The sequence below is a fragment of the Aulostomus chinensis genome, chromosome 2 (genome assembly GCF_037954235.1).
Source record: "Aulostomus chinensis isolate RoL2024-O1b breed Wild chromosome 2, RoL_Achi_v1.0, whole genome shotgun sequence".
NCBI lineage: Eukaryota > Metazoa > Chordata > Actinopteri > Syngnathiformes > Aulostomidae > Aulostomus > Aulostomus chinensis.
In genome coordinates, this window is record NC_141321.1 from 11915852 (window position 1) to 11940026 (window position 24175).

At 44.0% G+C, this 24175-nt stretch overlaps 1 long non-coding RNA gene across 1 annotated transcript; it reads right to left on the reverse strand.

The window, feature by feature from the left end:
* Positions 1–3483: 3483 nt before the first annotated feature.
* On the reverse strand, positions 3484–22234 carry LOC147269079 (uncharacterized). The gene is made up of 3 exons (XR_015111283.1): positions 22178–22234; positions 16384–16551; positions 3484–3808 (listed from the first exon to the last, which is right to left on the reverse strand). It is a non-coding gene; the product is annotated as an uncharacterized LOC147269079 (long non-coding RNA).
* Between the last annotated feature and the right edge of the window lie 1941 nt (positions 22235–24175).

Sequence of the window (24175 nt, forward strand, 5' to 3'; positions counted from 1 at the left end):
AATGGATCCAGAACACTAAAGAACCAAGCAGCAAGACATTCCTGAAGCCTGAATCCACACTGGCAGCCTCGACTCTCCTCGCTAGCATTTTAACATTGATAAACTTCTTATGTCCTGCACACGTTTCACTATTTCCTGTGTATTTCATCAGATTAAATCTGGAGGTCTATCCTCATTAAGTATGGGACAAACTGTTTTGCTGCACGCTGTCTTTCAGCATCTTTCCGATGATCTCCAGACTGTCTCGTTTGAACCGGGCAGACTCATTGTATACGGCTACAAAACACTACCGGCTGGCTGTATTGCTGCCGTTGCATCACCGTTAATTCTCTGTTTTAGACAACTTAATTGCTGCTTGTGCCTCGACTGTGAATAAGCAGTGGCGGGTGCGTGAGACCACTCAGAGCTGCAGTGTTCTTGCATGACTGGGGATGTGAAAGGAAAACTAGGAACTCTCTTAAATGAGTGCTCTTCATGTGAAGGATTTGCTGTTGAAACTGACTCGTTGGAGATGAAGATTTTTACACAGCAAAGGTGTAACTGCTCCAAGAGACTGCAACCATTTCCTCAGACAACTGTTCAGACTGGTGAGTGTTCAGCTCCCATCCTGAGCTGCAGCTGAGAGGATGTTGTCATGTAGATGATCTCCCTTGTCTCCCTGTTAGGGGGGCTTGTGTTGTTGTCATTGATTCCTGTGAAATGGCCTTTGACTGGAGGCAGTTGCACATATCACTACTCTGTATTGATCATGTTTCCTGCTCGGCACAACCTTTCAGTCCCTGTTTATCTAGGGCCTGCGGTGTGTTGACAGAGCGTGGTAATAACTGGCCAGGCCCACATGACTAGCATGGCCCGCCAGGTGGAGAGGCCCTAGAGACCCCATGAGTCACTGAATGTGATTCATTCACTGTTGTCAGCTATTGATTCTTGATACTGATAGCGAGAAAAGAAATCATGAATACAAGTATAAATATCATAAATATCTCGAGATGAGCCACAGATCACAGGCAAACAGCTATTTAGGTACAATGGATCACATTGCTCTCTCTAGATATATATAACAGCCTCCTACAGACGATTGTTCACACCAATTAAATCTCAGGAAACAAGACAATTAAGAATGCAGGTGATCACAGTTGTACATCTCCAGTGTTGGTCTGCACCAGAACGCTTTGCTGAGTTTAGAAAGCCACATGTTGTGGTCTTGCGGTGTTGGGCCCTGGAAAAATTACCAATGACTTTAATGCATATCTTTTTACATGGGGCCACCATAAAAAAAATGTTTATATATATATATATATATATATATATATATATATATATATATATATATATATATATATATATATATATATATACATACATATATATATATACATATATATATATGACTTTATTTTTTTATTTAACAAAAGAAACAATATATAAAAAATATGGCATTTATCTTTCTGAATCATTTTTTTAATCACAATCTGATCTTGAACCCTCCCTCAAATCTAGCCTCTCTAGTGACCTAGTAAAGTCAGCAGATGGGTTTCTTACCTGTCCAAAAGAAAGGCTGCTACATGCACGTCCGTAGCGAAACCTTTTGATTCTTTTAGACTCCTCCAGTGAGCAAATGAATCCCCAAGAATCAGTCGCGTTGCACCGAGCCTTTTATCCTCCTCCCTCTTATCTATTGCTTGTTCTACAAACAATCTTTTTTCTTTTTGAAGTGTTTTCTTCTGGCTCCATGCTCGTCCTCCTTGATGCTGCTCACCCAACACCGATCCAACAAGGTGTTGAAACCCATTTTAGGTTTCCTGGTCTCAGCCTTCTGATGGACAGCTGAGCTGCCCAATCAGGTGCAGTTTGGCTTCGGCTGTTGATGGACAGCTAAATGGGCCAACCAATCTGGCTGGTGGCGGGTTTTGATTGGGTGGAGGTAAATTTGGCCCTGCAGCCCTTATGATTTAAGTATTTTGATGCTTCCTTTTTTAAACATCACAGTTTATTGATTACCATCGAGGCATCATGACAAATTCAGGGATTACAACAAAAAGTACATAGAAATCTGGGAGCCTACACCTCCTTTAATACATGCTCTAAAATGACCGTAGGTGTGACTGTGAGTGTGAATGGTTGTCTGTCTCTATGTGTTGGTCCTGTGATGGACTGGTGACCCATCCAGGGTGAATCCCGCCTCTCGCCAAAAGGCTGTTGGGATAGGCTCCACCTCCACCCCCACCACCACCACTACCACCACCACCACCCCTACCACCACCACCACCCATGACCCTTAACAGGACAAGTGGTAGAAAATGGACAGATGGATTGATTTAAAAAATCAAATAACCAACCAAGGAGGATTAGCAATTGAGAAAAATTCTGCATTAAACTCTCAAGTTAAAATAAATTAAACCAGGCTCAGCAAAACCTGTAAGGTCCTTGACGTGTGTGTCGGACAGTGTGTTCTGCAGAACTACTGGAGGGGTTAGGAGAAGTAGTTTGTAAGTAACAGGAGATACATTAGTTCTCTAATACCGCCACTGCTCACAATTTACTTTAATCCAAAAGCCAGTTTGTAAAATCATTTGCAATTAGAAAGCACTTAACAACCTCTATGCTCATTTAAACATGAAGTCGGCTGATGGGAAATGTGGTCCCACTGTGACAAGTCAACCATCATCGGGGTTGCTGAACTGCAGCATACTGGCTACTAGCTGGGCCACCTCAAATGTCTGTGTTTAAACATGAGATGCTCACTGGTCCCCGCTCAGGTCACGCTAGTTGTCTCTCCCAATGTCAAGTGCTGTGATTGGTTGCCAATGAGGATTACGACCCCTCTTTAGAAACGCCCTTCTCAGAGAACAGCTGCATAGAGAGCCTGGTCCCACTGAAAAATGAAGAGAAACGAACCGCAATTCAGCGTCAGGCTAACATCATACAATTTTGCCATAAAAAAAATTCACATAAAACTCTTTGGATCACATTATGATTCATCAGGAACCCTCATTTTTCTGATCAACAGCCAGTAAGTGTCTGGGGGTGTTGGAGTCCTCTGCAGACATAACAGACGTCTGCTGTCTGTTGTTGGTCCCGGTGTCAAATGCCATCATAACCCCCGTCCTCTCTGCAGGCTTTTTATTGATGGCGAAGTCTAATCAGCTGGCTACTCACACTGGATTAACCTTTTACGCTCAGGTTGTGATGACCCAACAAGGATGAAGGCGGGTTCTGGTGTCTCTGCTGCTCAGTATCAAATTTATTGCATGACTAGGGTCTTCAGAGGAGGACAACACTGGAGCTGGAGAGTGAGTGGACAATGGCAGTGGAGAATTTTTGTACACTTGAGGTGGTGTGTTCAGCTGCAGGAATAAAAGCGTGTCACTGAGGAATTATGGGAAACTGAGTTCAAAAGTCATGAAACCATGAACAATAATAAAATAACAATGATGATCAAAATAATATGATTAATATCAAAATGTTTATTTTGCTCCCTGCAATCTTCTGTTTCTCCTCTGAGAGCGACAGATTCACTTGTATTTTGACAAGACTTTGATTGCATAACACCACAACCTGACAAGGATTGTGTGATTCATTCCACACTCTCTCCATGCTTCTTTCACTCTCAGAAATCCACGTTTAATGTCTCACCCACCGACAGGTGCTTTTTTCAAGTTGTCAGTGGGGCTGTCAAATATTGTGACATTCAATTACTGCTTCAGTGCCTTCCATCACCAAAGTGCCTGAACTGGGGCGTAGGAGGTCAGTCCATCCCTGCTCGGATTGGCTGCCTTGGCTTGGTCAAAGCAGCAAACTTTCCCGTCTGAAATGAGATGTTAAGCACATCTGACAGGGATTACAAGTCCGGTGAAACGGGGCTCGCTCTTTCTGATATTTTCCAATTTAGCAATTACAGGGAACAGCTCTGTGTGTGTGTGTGTGTGTGTGTGTGTGTGTGTGTGTGTGTGTGTGTGTGTGTGTGTGTGTGACATAAACCTCTTTCTGGGTGACACAAACCAGACTTCAGACTGGTTAATTGGGGACAACACGTGCCAATGGGGACAAAAGCAGCATAACAATTTGGCTCAGTGGTTGAGGTTGACATTAAGGTGAAGCAGGCAGTCGTATAAAGGTTTGACTCTGTGTGTGTGTGTGTGTGTGTGTGTGTGTGTGTGTGTGTGTGTGTGTGTGTGTGTGTGTATAAAGTATCTCAGAAACAATCGACGATGACTGAGCACTCATCCTCTGGCATCAACTGCAGGCATTTTTGGGTTTCCTTTGTAGCCAGCATCATTTTTTACAGTCCATGTAGCAACTAGAGATGTTTACACAGAGTTGAAAGATGATGAATGGATCATCATGAAATCAGTTTGTTTCTGAGGTTGCCAGTTTGCTCAGTTGAAAGTTTACAACCATGACAAAGGCTTTGTTAAATCATCAGACTACAGACATTTTTTGGAATTGTCATTTCAGCCAATGCGTTCCGTCTCTTTTGCGCTCCACAGGGACTGTTCATGACCACGTGGATGGGGATCATTGCAGTGTCATGAGAATAGACTACAGAGTGTGAATGTGATTATCACAAGCCAACTGCCTCTTAGTGAAAAAAATAGAATAAAAATTACTTGAGTCCAACAGGCATGAAAGTTGCTTTGCTTTTGTTAATCTTTGTATTATTGGAAAACATTTTCGAGATAATCATTAAGATAAGGATTTTAGGGGTAAAATGGGGTAAAACTCAGCCAGCAAATACTTTGTACTTGGTGTTTAAAATCACAGATCCAAGAGTTTCTTGTGTAGAGTTTAAGAGTTTTAATTTCATTAGCTCTGCTTTTGGAAACAAATAGTCAAGTTATAGGAAAGCCAACTCGTGTGTGTGTGTGTGTGTGTGTGTGTGTGTGTGTGTGTGTGTGTGTGTGTGTGTGCGCGCGCGTGTCTTCTTCCTATCAGCAGTTATGCAAAGCTGTCATTATGGAGCGAGTACTTAAACCGCCGATTCCAGCTGAGCTGCTGCCATGCCTTCACACTGTATGTCCCTGTCATTTTCACACTGTAATCATGATGGTTGTGTTTGAAGGTACTGCTTTTCTTTACTTTTAGTGTATTGTTGTATGTGAAATTAGGGCACTTAAGGTGTCTTAGGTTTGTGTTTTAAATGTATAGTTCTGGTCTATTTCCTATTCATTCTGTTCAGGGGTTAAAGTCATTGTTGGCTATGCTCATATTTGTAGAACAAGTTAACTGTCAAATGGCCAACTCAAGATTCTACATTTTGCAATTGTCTAGAATTAAAGTTCCTCAAAGTGAAACTCCATCATGGCCACTGACTTCCTGTTTGGCGACTAAAATTATTTACAGTTTTAGGCATGGATTACAGCAGAGAATCTGGAAACCGAATGAGCCCCGTCCAGGACCTGAATGCACGGCTAAAGACGTGACAAAAGTCTTCATAGAGGGGAAGAAAGGTTCAGTACACAAACAGTCAAACACTGCAAAGGAATAAAAACCAGTGAGAAAACTTGTGGGCAAATAACAGAAGTAAAGATAGATTACACTCTGGAGGGGCTGGATAGTTTCCTGGAGACAGCGAAGGTGAACTGCCACATTGGGCAGAGCTCATAGCCGTAGATTCTGTCTGTCGCCTCACGGCTTTTATCCAGAGTCTGAGTGAAGGTCGTACCAGAAATCACTGTATCAGATCTACAAACAGGGCTGCCACTCCCACAGCACCCCAAAAAAACTGCAATCCAATATTAGATCTGACTCTGGTGTACTGACTACAATGATACTGTCACAATATGTTTTGCACGATGGCCATGGTGGTCACAGTGGAGCGATTCTACTCAATGAGTCTAGGATTGTGCGCGTGTCGTCTGTCCGTGCTCCAGCCAGTGCTTTGTAAGTTCACACTTTGCAAGAACTCATTTAAATTTTGGTTCACACAAATAAAAATGAAGTGGTTCCAGTTTACTATCGGTAATGAGCATTTCCAAACTACTGTTTTCTGTTTTCCAAGAGAACCTCCTCCTGTCCACCCATCCCAGGTGCTTGGTCACATGACCACAACAGAATCACAAACAGACGTTCATTTTAAAACAGAGAAAAGCCAATATGGGTGTTGTTTTACCACCTGCTGCACCAATAATGTCTTATTAAACAGAAAGACAAACAAAGGTGCATCAAAGGTTTGAAGTAGATGCAATCGACATTTTGTTTAGCCCGGTACGGAGCTCCACCACTGGCTTTACAGGCTCCAGCTGAGAGATGCGCTTTGATTTCAGTTCTACAGAGCAACACACTTGAGATAAAGAAAAACTGGGGGGAAAAGACCAGTTACTCTGTGAAGACCAGTGACAGAGTCCACTGGCTGCGTCTGCTCAGCAGCTTCACACGAGTACACTCAGCTCTCCGTTCTTCAAAACATTCAGTTCAGGATGTTCATGAACAACTGCCTCCAACACAACCAGCCTCAAAACCAGACTGTCTGCCCTAAACCCACAGATGGCCACCGACAGCTGTCAGTTGGATAAACCAACAGTATATTGAGCCTCTGAAAGGTGAAATTGTTGCATGCAAAAATATCCATCCATTTTCTACTGCTTATCCTGTTAAGGGTCATGGGGGTTTGGAGTCTATCCCAGTGGCTTCCATCCCGGACGGGTCACCAGTCCATCGCAGGGCCAACATGTATAGTACCTGGAAAGAACCCACACAGGTACAGGGAGAACATGCAGACTCCACACAGAAAGATCCTGTGCTGGAGCCGGGACTCAAACCTGGAACCTTCTTGCTGTGAGGCGACAGTGCTGACCACTGCACCACCGTGCATATATATATATATATATATATATATATATATATATATATATATATATATATATATATATATATATATATATATGGAGTGGTACTCCAGGTACTCAAGCTTCCTCCCACAGTCCAAAGACATCAAGAGGGGACGAGGCTGATTGATACTCTAAATTGACTGTAGGTGTGACTGTGAGTGTGAATGGTTGTCTGTCTCTATGTGTTGGTCCTGAGATGGACCGGTGACCTGTCCAGGGTGAACCCTGCCTCGTGCCTGAAGTGCTGCTGGGATAGGCTCCACCCCCCACGACCCTTAACAGGAATAAGCGGAAGAAAATGGATGGATGGATGTATTGTGCACTTCACATGCCTCTGAGGTTCCAGGGAGAGTTGAAGTCAGACTGCTGGATTTTGAGTTGTTTCCCCCCCCACACACACACACACACACAAACACACACACACTCATGCTCTCCATGTCTCTTGACAATAGGTGTCTTTAACAAAGTTGTCATATTTGGATTATATCTTGCTACAGGCTAATTCATGAGTGAAGCAGCTTACAATTAAACACAGAGCCATTCAGTCTCATGCAAATCATGTTCACACAGAAATTCACTTCAAATTTTCATGTGCAATAGAAGATGCAGTAAAATGAAATGAACAGGAGTGTCTTTATCCTTCCAGTAGAGTAAAAATCCATCATTGAAAACTACGCTTCAGCGTTTGAGAGTTGCAACTGCAGCACAACATGGAGGGAAATTTCATGTTCGTATTCAGCTGCATCCACTTTAGCTGTCTGAATAGGTAATTTGACATTTAAAAGAACCTGTCCCACTGAGATTTGAACTGAAATCTCAGTGTGTTTCATTGCAAATGCTACTCCAGGATTTCAGTACTCAACCTGAGTCAACCGCAGATGTAACAACTACAGCCACAAAGTTCAGTCATGTGGGAATCAGGTCATGTGATGTTATTGAGTTCTCAGGCCAAAAAGAAGACTGAGTTTCTTCAGAAGATGTGTCGGCGGTCACCTGGTGTTGAAGAATACAGGTTCTTGGGCCCGTCTCATCAAGGAGGTCTGACAAACGCCGAGTCCAACCCTGAACTCTGGGTTGATTGACCCCCAGATGAGGAACTGGGTTTTCTGTTCCACAACGGCCGATATGAGTTAAATTATGTTGCGTAGGTTCTCTCTGAGTTAAGAGAGTGAACCAAGACTATAAAAAGCCCACATTACCAGAGGCAACCATAGCAACAGCTAACATGGAAACATTTGCATCCTCACTGTTCTGGAATTAGCAATCCTCATCAGTACATATGGTAACAATGCACATATTTTTAAGGGAAAAAAAATTAATGCAGCCACAACAGCAAAAGATCCAGCAAGAAAAGTGAGAGAAAAAAAAATCTATTGCATCTATTCATAACTTTTAATGTAGTTGATACATTTAACATTTAATCACACTTAAATATTACAGGGGAAATCTAGAGGAATGGTGAAGCTAAAATTTCTTTTCATTTAGGTGCAGTCCTGCAAGAGAAATGTGAGGGAAGCATCGTACAGTTAAACAAAGGAAATATTATTCTGTGTCTATTTCAATGTGCAGTCGCTCTGATGTTGCCGTAGGAAGAGATAAGATTATACAGATATAAGAAAAAAGGTACCGCTCAAATCATCTGAAAATGAAAGGACTGACCCTCTTCATCTGTGCGATCCTCGTCAAACAGACACGCCATGTTTGACAGAAATATATTATTATATAGTCCAACAAACGGGCTCTATGAACGAAGTTGGGTTTTTAATCAGACGGACAGTTAAACTAAAATGCATGTGACTCCACCAAATGAGTGATTGTGAAAATGAAACGGTGTTAGAGTCTCTGTAAGAAGGAGGAGAGACAGATAATCTCAAGGCTCGTGGAGGCTACAATTCTACAATTTCATTTAGCAGACGCTTTTGTCCAAAGCGACGTACAACACAAGCAAGAATTTAGACCTAATTAAGGAAAAGTCCATAGGAAGCGCAAAAGTGCTTCAGTTGTGATTTGGTCACAGGTACTGCCATCTAGTGGCAGAAGAAGTGTTGCCCCCCCACCCTTTTTTAAATTTAAAAAAAAATTTTTTTATATAGAAACAGACATACAACATCACACAACACAGTTAGTGCTACATAATCACTATGTGCTGGGTCTTGGACCCTCTGACTTATTCTACCCCAAAGAGGAGAAGATCAGGTTCAGTGCCTCGGTGTTCTCTGAACAATTGAGTCTTCAATTGTCTCTTAAAAGTAGAAAGGGACTCAGCAGAACGCACAGAGTTCGGTAGTTCGTTCCACCATTTGGGAACAACAGAAGAGAAGAGTCTGGCTCGAGATTTGGAGCAGCGCTGGGCTGGAAGCACCAGGCGTCTTTCGCATGCAGAGCGTAGTGGGCGAGAAGGAGAGTAGACCTGGATCAGGGATTCCAGGTAGGCTGGAGCCGTTCTTGTGATTGTTTTGTAAGCCAAGAGAAGTGCCTTGAATTTGATCCTGGCTGCCACTGGAAGCCAGTGAAGAGAAACCAGCAGCGGGGTGACATGTGCCCTTTTGGGCTGGTTGAAGACCAGACGTGCTGCTGCATTCTGGATCATCTACAGAGGCTTGAATGAGCATGCAGGGAGGCCTGCCAGAAGAGAGTTGCAGTAGTCAATGCGTGAGATGACAAGAGCCTGAACCAGAATCTGTGTGGTCTGTTGGGTTAGGAAGGGTCTGATCTTCCTGATGTTGTAAAGGCTAACCTGCTCCCGACCAGGTTAGCCTCACAGACTCAGTTACCTGACACAATGCTTAAGTTTCCTCTCTTGGTGAAACAGGCTGTAATTTATCCTCTACGTCAGGTCTGTATTAACTCTTTCTAAAACATTACCTCATTTCAGCGTCTACAGACTCAGGGTTTTTGCTGCACCTGCTTTCTGAAAGGTGAGCTTATCTACCTGTGGATTTTTTTCTCCAACTACTGAATTCACAATTATTGTCTTCCTGTGAAAAACCTCAGTCAGAAGAGGGATTCCAACCCACGTCTCCAGGAGAGACTGCGAGCTGAACACATCCTGACTTAAGTTCTAAGTCGAGATATTAGCTTTAAACGAAATTTACATGGCCAGTATTAAAACACTAACAGGTACCCTGCACATTTAGCTGCAAGAACACCAAATATCATTGCAAATGTCTGTATGAATTGAACAGACATACACTGTATAAATGCTTTTATAAGGGAAAAGCTTGTAACCTGGACCTGCCATGAAAGCCAGCAGGAGTGAGAGTGTTTTTATCATATAGCTCAATGCTATTAGTGTTTGCTGTGTTCTTGTGTTCTTTGTAATTATCTCAGGGCCCAGACACTAGCAGCTTTGATTAATTGTCAGTAATCGCAGTGTGACAGCATGTTATTTTTCTTCTTCAGGTTGCCAGACAGTGAGATGCTGACTTTAATTACACAGCGCTAACACTGCCAGTCATATCCTGCTTGACATCAGCTCCCACAATGTCAGGTTGGTTGTTTGGGGTTTTTTTTGTTGTTTGTTTGGTTCTTGTTTTTTTTGTTTCAAACCCTAGTTTGATGAGGATGTGTGGCATATTTGGCCCAACAGGAAAAGACAAAGTTGATACCTGTATCAGAACTCATTAGCTGTGAGAGGATGTGTGAACCAAGCTGTCATAAATTGTCCTCAATCAAATCAAGATGGAGTTACAGCCGATGTCACACGGTAAGCAATACTTGTCAAACTTGTCATTTGGAAGGACTCAAGCTTGGGACGACACTGGAGCCCGGCGAGCTGTCGTTAGTCACCTCCAGCATCCAGTTGTCATTCAACGTTCCCTTCTCCTTTAGCGCCGCTTCAAAATAAGATGTCCAGCCACGAGAAGTAAATGCTTAGAGGTGCCGGGACTCAAATCAAATTAACAGAGTGTGTTTTGACTTCACTTCATGAATAGCCAAGAAGACATTTCTACACCCTGAGGAGACACTTTTTAATGGGACATCCTTAAGTGAGGCAGCTTTTATGTGACATAGAGAAGGTGTGAGGGATTTTTGATTTTTTTTTCTTTCTGTCTTTGAAAATATAACACATGAATTTGATATCTTGAGAAGTTTACTTGCTTGTTTACACCCCCCCCCCCCATCTCCGATCATTTGCTGAGCGACTTGACACAGTTGTAGTCAAGATTTCAAAACGTTAAGGGATTAGCAAAGAAAGAGGCAAAAAAAAAAAACTCCTGTTTTAGGGCACTGGTGTTTAATCATGTGTGGTGGGAGACCAGGGGGATTTTTTCCACTCAGTTGGCTGGAAGATTTTATTTGCTACTTCCTCATGTCTATTTCAGGGTGTTTTAATCCACTGACTCTCTTCCTGGAGTTCACAATGCACGAACCTCCTAATTGTCATGCTTGACACCGAGAAGCAATCACACAACTAATTTATAAACAGGACACGCCGTTATTATTAGGAGAGGTTTGCTACAATAAAATACACCGTTGTTAGTGAGATCAAATAAGTCTTCACTGCTGCTACTTACAAGGTTAGGTGAAATGAAAAATACATGGGGAAATCCCTTTGTGTCTTTGTAGTAATTGTTCATGTCCTCATTAATGACAAATGTGTCAAAAAAATCAGAATCATAGTATTTTTGCATTAAATTTTCACAATATATGTATATATTATATGTTTCCACATATAGCAGAGAGCGACAATAATCTGAAAGAACTGGTTCGTTGCATATTAGAGGTAGAGTCTGTCTCAAAGTAAACTGTGGCTGATAAACAACTTTCATTCAAACTGGGCCGGACTCAACAGAACCAGCATATACCCCCCCCCCCCCCCCCCCAGCCCTGATAACATGAACACCTCCACACTCCCCTGCAAGCACAAGCTAAACACCAGCTAGGACAAGCTAAACACAAGCTAGCATAAACTAAAAACCAGATAGGACATGCTAAACTCCAGCTAGGACAAGCTAAACGCTGGCAAGGAAAAGCTAAATGCCAGCTAGGACAAGCTAAACACAAGCTAGCATAAACTAAAAACCAGATAGGACATGCTAAACTCCAGCTAGGACAAGCTAAACGCTGGCAAGGACAAGCTAAACGCTGGCAAGGACAAGCTAAACCCCTACTAGGACAAGCTAAACACTGGCAAGGACAAGCTAAATGCCAGCTAGGACAAGCTAAACTCCTGCTAGGACAAGCTAAATTCCAACTAGGACAAGCTAAACTCCAGCTAGGACAATCTGGTGTTTGTCAAGAACCTATCCAGAAGACAGCAGACCAACTCCACATGACTCCTCATCGTCAGCCTCTCCTTCAGTGTTTCGGTCAAAGCCAAACCAAGATTCACTCTCATTCTGGAAAAAGCTTTTATCTGCTGTTCTGTTGTTCCTCATTAGGGCTGAATTTCCTTCAGGGCTATAGTAAGTCAAGTCAAGTCAATTTCATTTGTATGGTCCCAAATCACAACAACAGTTATCTAATGACACTTTGCAAGTAGAGCAGGTCCAGTACTACACTCCTTCAATGAATTTACACCCCATAGTTCGAGCAGATCCAGGATCAGTGGGAACGGCCTTCTGCTTTTACCAGTTGGGAGGAAAGAGAGTGGGAGAGCGGGGCAGAGACAAAGACAGATAATGGAGGAAGACAGATATGCAGAAGGAAATAGAGGGACAGAGATAAAGAGAGAGAGAAAGGGAAAGAGACTGATGGACAGATGGGGACGTGAGCAGGTGGAGCTACGGGTGGCAGCTTGAGTCTCTTCAGGTCTGCAGCCTCCTCCAGCAGCACCCAGGATCTCACATATGGGGGAGCCCGAAGGCTCAGAGAAGAAGACTAGTTAGTAACACATATGAGTATGATGTATATATGACACATACAGGAGGACAGAGAGGAAAGAGAGGAAAGAGAAGCCCAGTGCAATGTAAGAACCCACTCCCTATCAAGAAAACACCTGACAAAACACCAACACTGAATTACAGAGGGCAGCGGGTCCGCAGAAACCCTCACTACCACACATCTGGAGGCCCACAAGTGCCAGTTGTTGTTTAAGTTTATATTTGTTTTTTAAAGGAAAATGCTCTAGACTCTACTTAGGTGTTCACATTCGACAAGACTTATGATAATCTTTCATCCACCCTTTTGTCACAGTTTAATTTTTTAATTGAACTGCTTTTATTTGGCAAAGTTAACGCACAGTTAAATAGAGGATTGACTGTTTAAGCTGTTGTTATGGCTATGGCTGAGGAAGAAAAACATAATCCCTCCATAAAGTTGCTAGAGTGTGCTGTATCTCAAAAACCCAGACAGTCATACACCAGCAAATTAAATGCATCTATTGTAGATTTGTGGAATGAACAGCTCTGGACATGATGAGGTTTCAAGAAGCAATTTCTGTCCTCCTCGTCCTAATAGAGACACTCCAGCCTACACATTATAAGGTTGACAACCAATTATGTCTAATACTGCCCTCTCTCATCCAAGTAACACAATTTTACAGTTTCAGTTGTGTACACTAAACTCCAACACACAAGTGAGTATTTCCTTCAGCAGCAACCCTGGAGATCAAGAGACAAGGAAACGATCTTCCGAAGGTAGCTAGGAGTTACAAATCACAGGTGATGTTATAAATAACAGCTGATTTTATAAATGACAAATGTGGAAGTCAAAACTGATTCATCACTGTGTAGGAAATCATTAATATTAGCATTATTAAATAGAAGCGGCACGGTGTTGCAGTGGTCAGCGCTGTCACCTCACAGCAAGAAGGTTCCAGGATCCAGTCCCAGCTCCAGCACAGGAGCGTGACAAAACAAGGAAGTAGGCTGCCATGTGACTGTCTGCTGGTCTGTTTCTTACCTTACGCAGCAGTAAACAAGTCAAGAAGCAAAGATGTTGCTCAGTGTTTCTGTCCTGTGTCACTTGCATATCCGTGCAGCACAGAACCGCTTTATCCTCTGAGCTACAGGATACGTGTTGAAGTGGGAATCGAACGGCTGTGCTTTGGCACGATGTGTAACAATCGTTCCTTCTGTCAGCCCAACTCAGGGCCCCCAGCAGCTAACTCATGCACCTGATGTGTTGGAAGGGTGTGGAAGGTTCTGCAGTCTTCTATCCACAAAACATAGTGACCAAAACCGTAACTACAACTGCTGGTGAATGTGTATGGCTTCAGTTTGCCATACACATTCACATCCTCCAGCACACTGGGACCTCCATAGCTTCGTGTTGATGTCAGGCCCGTCTGAGCACTCCACCTTCAGGATCAATCGATTTTGCTTAGTTTTCTAACTGGGTCCTATGATGCAACACATCCTGTCTCTATTACTCATAAGTGTAACCATGGATACTCGGGAATCTGTCTTAGGTTAGCAGTTTGCATGAATGCTGGCATCTCTTCCCAGTGTGGCTGTTTTCTTCCTTAAGAGCAGGTGCAGTAGAAGCATATGATGTGGGCATGCCCCTCTGTTCAGAGCTTGCTGTCTGTTAGGCATGCGATCCTCGCCACCCCTTACAACAATTCACCACTAATGTCGAATGGGAAAGAGCACAAGCTGTTGTTGAGCATCCATACAGCTGCAAAAATCACACCTGGTTCTAAGATGGATGGCTTCCCACTACCTCAACACCACCAAGACATGGGTGACGCATCCCTATGATGTTACTACTTTGCCAGGACTCTGGAGACGTGTCTGTGTGACGCACAGCTAAAGAAAAGACCTATGGGATGGCGTCATGTTTGTGCAACCTTCCAAATCCATCCATTCAGTTTCTACCGCTTATCCTGTTAAGGGTCACGGGGGGCTGGAGTCTATCCCTGTGGCTACAGGCGAGAGGTGGGGTTCACCCTGGACAGGTCACCAGTCCATCACAGGACAAACACATAGAGACAGACAACCATTCACACTCACAGTCACACCTACGGTCAATTTAGAGTATCAATCAGCCTCGTCCCCTCTTGATGTCTTTGGACTGTGGGAGGAAGCTGGAGTACCAGAGAGAACCCACGCAGGAACAGGGAGAACATGCAGACTCACACAGGAACAGGGAGAACATGCAGACTCACACAGAAAGATCCTGTGATGGAGCCGGGACTGGAACCTGGAACCTTCTTGCTATGAGGTGACAGTGCTGACCACTGCACCACCGTGCAGCCCAATTTTGGAAAATATTGACTTAAAAAGACATTGTTCAATATAAAAATGTATAGATGTAACTTTTGTGATGTCTGTAAACTTCTGACCACATAGTAATTATGCACTGAAAGAGAAGAAATTACGATACATTACTATTTCACCTTTGTTCTGGTATGTTGTGGACGCAACCATATTCACATACTGTGTTTGTCACTGTTAAACAATCACGGTAATCGATAATCAATCAGATTTTGATAAATTATGCTATTAAACATTGACAGATATAGGAGATTAATCCAGTCAGTAACAACGCCTTAAAACACTTGAGCTTATTTACTGCTTTCTTCCCGTGTAAATCAGTCATTAAATGTTAGTGGTCGATACACGCACACGATGCCAGGCTCTTCCATTCAGACTTAATGAGAACTTGGTAATTTGGCTCCAAGAGATTTCCATTAACGATGATTGAAGCTCTAACAGCTTATAATCTCCTCTAAGTATTCAGTAGGTGAAACACAACGTCAAGGAAAACTAGACTTCATTAACAGCTTTAATTATGTCCGACTGGCGTCTAATTTGTCAGCAACAGAAGGAAGCTGGCGCAGTTTGTTTTGTTCTGAATAAAACTGACAAATGAGTCTCTTGTTCTATGCTTGTGTGCTACATCTTTAGAATATATTCAAAGATAGAGCAGTGTGGGATTCTGAATGTTTCAGAAAATATATCATGCACACCCACACACTCACACACTCACACACGTCCACCTCTCCTTGCAATGAATGTAAATTCAATGAGTCCAAGAAGGAAGAAGATTAAATTGAAACTGAAAATGAGAGAGTTACCTGATGGAGAGAACCTTCAAAGGATTTTTCAGGCTATTTCCAGTGACAATCTGGGCTGACAAAATAGACTCCTTGATACTTTTGCTGCATGTGAGTACCTCTGAAAATACTCTGAACCTACAAAAAAAACCTTTAGCCAGTGTCATGCAAAGACCTCGAGGAGGATTCAGTCCTATTTGGAGGTTACTTTGCCTCAAAATGCTGTCTTGTCTGAATGTGTCGGCTCCTCTAATCTTAAAAAAAAAAATCCCCTATTTATGACATTCTGCTGCTACTGAGAAAAATCCATTTACCTTTGAGTAAACTTAAAGAGTAATGAGGTACAAATACTGACAATGAACAGCACGATGCTGAAAGCATGTCAGAGTTGAAAACAAAACAAGACAATGAAGGATGAGCGGTAAAAAGATATTGCTGACTCACTGCATGCTACTGAACTGTGGAAGCCACTGAAAACTTTTTTGTTGCCGTAAATTATTTAGGTTGCCTCTCTGTTGCAGTATAGATAGAATGTGGATATATAATGCCAGTTCCACATATTTATCCAAAAGAATGTGCAAAATCTTGCTTAGATATCCACAATCTTACCAGTTTAAGCAACCATTTCCCACGAGATTCCTCCAGTTACCACCTGTCTCCATTCTGGTCCAGCATTGGGAAGTCTGAGGACTGTGAGGTATCCTGTCCACCGGTGGAACTGCACTCTTCAGTCTTGGACACTTGGAGAGTTCCACCAGCAGCAGCTCAGTTACTGGACTTTCAGCATGCATACAGATGGGAAAAATATAACTTCTAAAACACATTCAGTATTCAAAAACACCCCAAAAAATGGGTAACAAATTTATGGTAATTTAACATTAACCAGCAGCCGCTTCAAAGTAATACTGCGACCAGAAAAGTGGAATTTGCCCTTCAAGTACTCATAGCTAGGTGTCTTGTAGATGGTAACAGTGACTATAATCATTAAAAAAAAAAAACAGCCACCTATGGTTTGATTGAAGCGATTGCCGACTACCACCTACAACACCAAAACTGTCCAAAATGGCCACCAACACACTGAGGCACTGTCTAGAATTACCTGAGTCTTCTTGATTTAGACGTTTGCTCTGTAATCCACAGAGACTTTGATTTTAGCCTTAAGAGTTACCATGAAAGAAGCACCAGCTGAGCTCACTCAGTCACAGTCACCATTTTTGAGTTCTAGACATCAGTAACCCTAAAGCCCCTTTCACACGGTGAACACAGGTGTTTGGGCACTCTGAAAGGGTCGACTCGGCATTTCGACCCGCGTCGACCGACTCGCCCAGCGAGTCAAGGTGTTTAGCGGCTCGCCTGCAGAGTGAAAAAGGCAAACCGTGTTGTCCTGGGTTTCACGTGACCTTCCTGTCACAAACTGATTTTGTCACTGTCCCGCATGTCAGGCTGTCATTGTGGAATTCAAGGCCTTGTGGAAGCTCCGGAGGAAAAATATTGGGCTGGGCTGCACTACCAGGGCTGCTCACTCATCTCTCAATAAAGTTTAAGCCTCAGCCAGAAGATCAGTCTTCCTGTCGATGTCTCTATTTCACTCCTTTTTTTCAAACAATTTATGTGTGTATGATCTTAGGTGAATTAATCTACGCTTGGGAACTCCCACCAGCCGGGGAACCCTAACGTGAACTGCGCCAGCACCACCGTGTTAACAAAAGACTTGTATCACGATCTTCACATCTTTTTTATCGATCGTGGCAGCGCACTGGCAAGAGTGTAAAGTCCGTGAACTGCTCGCCATCCACGGTGAAGAGGAGATCTGGCGGCAGATTTCTGGAACCGTATGAGACACGGTGATTTATGAGAACATCACCGGCATTTTGAGACACGGCGTACCTTCACATGAAATGATCGAAGTGAAGTAAAATCTGGTCAACTGGACGTAAGTTTATCTTGAAGACGTTTCACCTCTCATCCGAGAGGCTTCTTCAGTTCTAGTGAAGAGTGTGGAAACTCCAGCTTATAAACCTATGTGGGAGTGGTCAGTGCTATTGTGGTGGAAACGACCCTCCCGAGACTCACCTGGCCTCCCCAAACGACAGTCGTTGTGCGGTGTCAGGAAGTTTCAGGGGTGGTCATTAGGGAGTTTCACCGACCACTCAGATGCTAATGGGCTGTGCTGGCATCAGCCGTTCCACATGGGTCTTTCAGCTGAGCTCTTTGGAGAAGTTTTGAAAGGACTTGGTTGTAAATAGGTGAAAGGAAATGTCGCAGTCCACCTCCTCTGTTCAAAGATGGTTTCTCTATCCTGACGTGGATGGCTTCTTTAACTCCTCTTTCAAACCATCTGTCCTCTCTGTCGAGTATTTGGACATGGTCGTCCTGGAAGGAGTGGCTTTCCTCCTTGAGGTGGAGGAAAACCGCTGAGTCCTGTCCTCCAGAGTTGGCTCTTCTATGTTGGGCCATGCGCTTGTTGAGGGGCTGTTTGGTTTCCCCTATGTAGAGATCCGTGCAGGCCTCACTGCATCTGACAGCGTATACCAGATTGCTTTTCTGGCTGTGAGGGGTGGGATCTTTGGGGTGAACCAGTCTTTGTCTCAGAGTGTTGTCTGGTTTAAAAGACACAGGGATGCGGTGCTTATTATAGATTCTCCTTAATTTCTCAGAAACCCCTGCCACATAGGGGATCACTATGTTTTTTCTCCTGCCTTCTTCATTTTCCCTCCTCCTGGAGCTCTCCTCCTTTCTGGACCTGGAAGAGGATTTTACAAAGGTCCAGTCTGGGAAGCCACAAGTTTTAAGTGCTCTTTTCAGATGCTGCTGTTCTTTTTTCCGGCCTTGGACGCTGGTGGGGATGGTCTCCGCTCGGTGTTGCAGCGTCCTGATGACACCTAACTTGTGCTCCAGAGGATGGTGAGAGTCAAAAAGCAAGTATTGGTCAGTGAGGGTGGGTTTCCTGTACACATCCACCCTCAGGCTCCTGTCCTCTTGAATGTAGACGTCGCAGTCCAAAAAGGGCAGATGGTTGTCTTTCACATCCTCTCTGGTGAACGTGATGTTGACGTCTACCGAGTTGATGTGTGCTGTAAACGGTTGTACCTCCTGAACCTTGATCTTCACCCAGGTGTCATCAACGTATCGGAACCAGTGGGTGGGGGAGGGTCCACTGAAGGAAGTCAGGGCCCTCTGTTCCACCTCTTCCATGTATAGGTTGGCCACGATAGGAGATACGGGAGAACCCATGGCACAGCCGTGTTTTTGCCTGAAAAACTTCCCTCTGTACTGGAAGTAGGTTGTGTTCAGGCAAAGGTCCAGAAGTTGGCAGATTTGGTCCGGATTGAGGTTGGTCCTGTTGCTGAGGGTGTTGTCCAGCTGTAGGCGTTTCTTCACTGTTTCCACAGCCTCCACGGTAGGGACGCAGGTGAACAAGGAGGTCACATCGTAGGACACCATGGTCTCATCTGGGTCCAGCTTGAGTTCTCTAACCTTGTTCACGAAGTCCATGGAATTCTGGACGTGGTGGGGGGTTTTCCCTACCAAGGGGGCTAAGATGGTGGCGACGTGTTTGGCGATGTTGTACGTCACGGAGTTTATGCTGCTGACAATGGGTCGGAGCGGGGCACCTTCCTTCCACGGATGCAGTTCCACGGATTTACGGCCTCCCCAAAATCCACAAGGAAGGTGCCCCGCTCCGACCCATTGTCAGCAGCATAAACTCCGTGACGTACAACATCGCCAAACACGTCGCCACCATCTTAGCCCCCTTGGTAGGGAAAACCCCCCACCACGTCCAGAATTCCATGGACTTCGTGAACAAGGTTAGAGAACTCAAGCTGGACCCAGATGAGACCATGGTGTCCTACGATGTGACCTCCTTGTTCACCTGCGTCCCTACCGTGGAGGCTGTGGAAACAGTGAAGAAACGCCTACAGCTGGACAACACCCTCAGCAACAGGACCAACCTCAATCCGGACCAAATCTGCCAACTTCTGGACCTTTGCCTGAACACAACCTACTTCCAGTACAGAGGGAAGTTTTTCAGGCAAAAACACGGCTGTGCCATGGGTTCTCCCGTATCTCCTATCGTGGCCAACCTATACATGGAAGAGGTGGAACAGAGGGCCCTGACTTCCTTCAGTGGACCCTCCCCCACCCACTGGTTCCGATACGTTGATGACACCTGGGTGAAGATCAAGGTTCAGGAGGTACAACCGTTTACAGCACACATCAACTCGGTAGACGTCAACATCACGTTCACCAGAGAGGATGTGAAAGACAACCATCTGCCCTTTTTGGACTGCGACGTCTACATTCAAGAGGACAGGAGCCTGAGGGTGGATGTGTACAGGAAACCCACCCTCACTGACCAATACTTGCTTTTTGACTCTCACCATCCTCTGGAGCACAAGTTAGGTGTCATCAGGACGCTGCAACACCGAGCGGAGACCATCCCCACCAGCGTCCAAGGCCGGAAAAAAGAACAGCAGCATCTGAAAAGAGCACTTAAAACTTGTGGCTTCCCAGACTGGACCTTTGTAAAATCCTCTTCCAGGTCCAGAAAGGAGGAGAGCTCCAGGAGGAGGGAAAATGAAGAAGGCAGGAGAAAAAACATAGTGATCCCCTATGTGGCAGGGGTTTCTGAGAAATTAAGGAGAATCTATAATAAGCACCGCATCCCTGTGTCTTTTAAACCAGACAACACTCTGAGACAAAGACTGGTTCACCCCAAAGATCCCACCCCTCACAGCCAGAAAAGCAATCTGGTATACGCTGTCAGATGCAGTGAGGCCTGCACGGATCTCTACATAGGGGAAACCAAACAGCCCCTCAACAAGCGCATGGCCCAACATAGAAGAGCCAACTCTGGAGGACAGGACTCAGCGGTTTTCCTCCACCTCAAGGAGGAAAGCCACTCCTTCCAGGACGACCATGTCCAAATACTCGACAGAGAGGACAGATGGTTTGAAAGAGGAGTTAAAGAAGCCATCCACGTCAGGATAGAGAAACCATCTTTGAACAGAGGAGGTGGACTGCGACATTTCCTTTCACCTATTTACAACCAAGTCCTTTCAAAACTTCTCCAAAGAGCTCAGCTGAAAGACCCATGTGGAACGGCTGATGCCAGCACAGCCCATTAGCATCTGAGTGGTCGGTGAAACTCCCTAATGACCACCCCTGAAACTTCCTGACACCGCACAACGACTGTCGTTTGGGGAGGCCAGGTGAGTCTCGGGAGGGTCGTTTCCACCACAATAGCACTGACCACTCCCACATAGGTTTATAAGCTGGAGTTTCCACACTCTTCACTAGAACTGAAGAAGCCTCTCGGATGAGAGGTGAAACGTCTTCAAGATAAACTTACGTCCAGTTGACCAGATTTTACTTCACTTCGATCTACGATGACCTGGATGAATGAGAACCTACACAGACTTCACATGAAATGATGACGTTGTCAGCGCGATGATGTCGGAGAGCACAGGCACGCAGCCCTCACAGCAGGAGCTCAGACCCGCGTCTGCTGGAAGCTTGAATGCGCCCTAATGCCGAGCAAACGTGGGTACAAAAACCCACGTTGACACGCCTTTTCAGTGTGAAAGGTGTATAAAGAACAGCAGCTGGTGTGAAACTGGATGTTTTTCTCAGACTTCATTGGATTGACGTTTGCGTTTGACAGAAAAAAGTGACCTGTGACTCCACTTGGAAGTTGAAGACTTGTGACTTGAAGCATGATGAGTCGAATCTATTGTCAGTGTTCAACATTTTTAATGTTAAATATTAAACTGTTAAATGTTTGCGGTGTCTGCAATATAAAGGCCAAAACACACCGCTGGCTAAAACAGCCTCTCTGATTTTCTCTCGCCACGATGGTGAACAACGGTCCATGCGAGCCTGAACGCCACTGTCCTACTGACCTGCACTAGTGATGATATAACACCAGATTTACCATTCAATAGGCTGCTTACAGGTTTCAACCACAACAGTACAGGGTCGCGATCAATGGGACATTTTGATCTTGATTCTGAGATAATGGTGTGGTAGTCCTGCTAATTCAAAGGTAACCTGCTTCTCAGATTGTAATCTTTTCAAGTAACTTTAACAAGTACTTCTTTGAAAAGAACAAGAAGCTGCTGACTTGCTGCAAAGAGCCTCTCCCCACCGCACTGTGACATGTGTCATACAATGTGCTGCGACACTGTGGCTCTGGCGTTTTACTCTTTAACTGACTACCTGACAATCAAGCTGCTCAATTTATTCAAGAAGAAGCACAATTCTTCAAGCTGAGTTACTACCATAACACCCTGCCGCTCAAACTTTCTGACAGCCAGAAGACAACATTAAAATGTGTTTGTTATCCCAACACTCCACTCCCACTCAGGAACACTACTGCCTTGGAACTCCCATGAATACTCACACAATACCGCAGGACGGATGGCAACAATCCAGTCACAGGAAAAAGTGTTGAGGCAGTTCTCTGTTTCTAGTTTAAGGAGAGAAATTAAGGCTTGTCATCCTGCATTTTCAGCTAAAACAAGATGTAGATTGGAGGTGTAGTGTGAGAGGCGTGCCGGCCCTGGGGGGCTCAGCACAGGCCCAGGGGAGGTGAGAGAATATGAGGTATCAGACAACATCGTGTAGAACAGCCTGAATGGACATGATTAGGATTGGACTGTTTTAATAGCCAGAATTACACCTGGACCTGTTGTATAGTTAAACACATACCGCCCCCCCCCCCCCACACACACACACACACACACACACACAGTGCACATCACTCTTTTCACTTTCCTCCAGTTCCATTAACACATACACCAGCAACAACCTTCCCAGAATTCACTAGGAGGGAGCGCAGCCCACCCACGTAAAGGTTTATCATGGTAATGAAGCCATGCTGGTCACGCTGGTATGTTCTCTTTTAACATTAGAATTACATTTCACTTTTATGCTACTCAGAAATCTATGAAAGACCTCGATACTGACAGTGAGTGGTCAAATGGTCCTCATAACAATCAAACAAAGTGTAGCATACGTTAAAATGAAACAGCATTTCTTTTCAATCTTAACCTGCAACCTTGTTGATGCTCTTTGAAATCCAACGAGTTTGTGTTAGTAAATTTAAAAAAATGTGTTTTCTGGTCGTGCTCAGCAGGAACTAGATGGAGGAAATCAAAAACCAATTTCAGGTTTTGGGTGTTGGTTTTAGGGTCCGTTTTTTTCTTCTTTTTTTCTTTTTCCCAGGTGAAGCAGCACCCAGGATGAAGGTGGCATAAAATACAGCTGGATTGAGCGAGCGATGGTGTGTGGAGGGAAGAGGAGGGAGCGAACCCCTAGAAGCACCTGAGAAATTTACTGTCCTCCCGGGAGACCCGCTGAGCTCCATTACCAGGAGAATACAGTAGCAAAGGGAAGCTGAGAGGATACAGCATCAATCTGTCACACACCGACAGAGAGGGAGAGGCTGGGGTGGGCAGCACACCAGAGACTCAGGAAAGGAGATGGAATTGGCAAAGGGAATGCACCAAATAAATATGCTGAAGTAAAGGAGGTGTGACTATGCTGTTGAAGGCAGATTATAACACCTCATAGCATGTTTATGTGTTAAATAGTACAATCTGTATTTACTAGAATTACAAATTCAAAGAGTATGTATATTATAGAGCAACCCAAGAGCTGGACACAAATTTACACATTAATATTCATTTTATTTTCCGTCAAGTCAGATTTAGCCTGTTATAATTGGATCGGTCATCAAAAACACTTAATTGTATCTGGGACAAATGAGTTGCAATCCCCCCTCCCCCCCCCATCTTTTTTTAAACACATCATGAGACTTTAACTCTAAACACACCATGACTTTTTGTTGATTAACTTTGTACGTGCTGTAATTGTCGCAATTAGTTTCAAGTCAGAAAGAAAAAAATCAGGTCGACATCCATGTCCAGCCTTTTGTGCTGTAAAATGTGTTGATTGAACCAACAAAATATCAGTTTTTATAAATGGGTGGGCCTTTAAATTTGTTCATTTTTAAGATGAGGGATTTTGCTCGGTGAATCACTCAACTTCAAACCAGAGCGATCATCAGTATCAGCTTTCTTCAGGGATGGCGGTCACCTGACTTCACGAAATACATTCAGCCAAATAATGATGACGTTAGTGGGCGGCTGGATACCTGCTGCTATAACTGGACTGTTGACATTTTTAAATGGGGGGGGGGGGGGGATCACATAGATCACATTTAATGTGTTAAACAAAGCAAAGGATGGAGGCTGAAAGAAAGGAATTCATAAACAACAGATCTGAAAAACCCTTTGAGCTAATAAAAATAATTTGCAGACTGAGGCGAATAAAACCACATCATAAAAGACAATAGTAAAGATGAGTACAGCAACCACAATAAAAAAATTATTAGCAA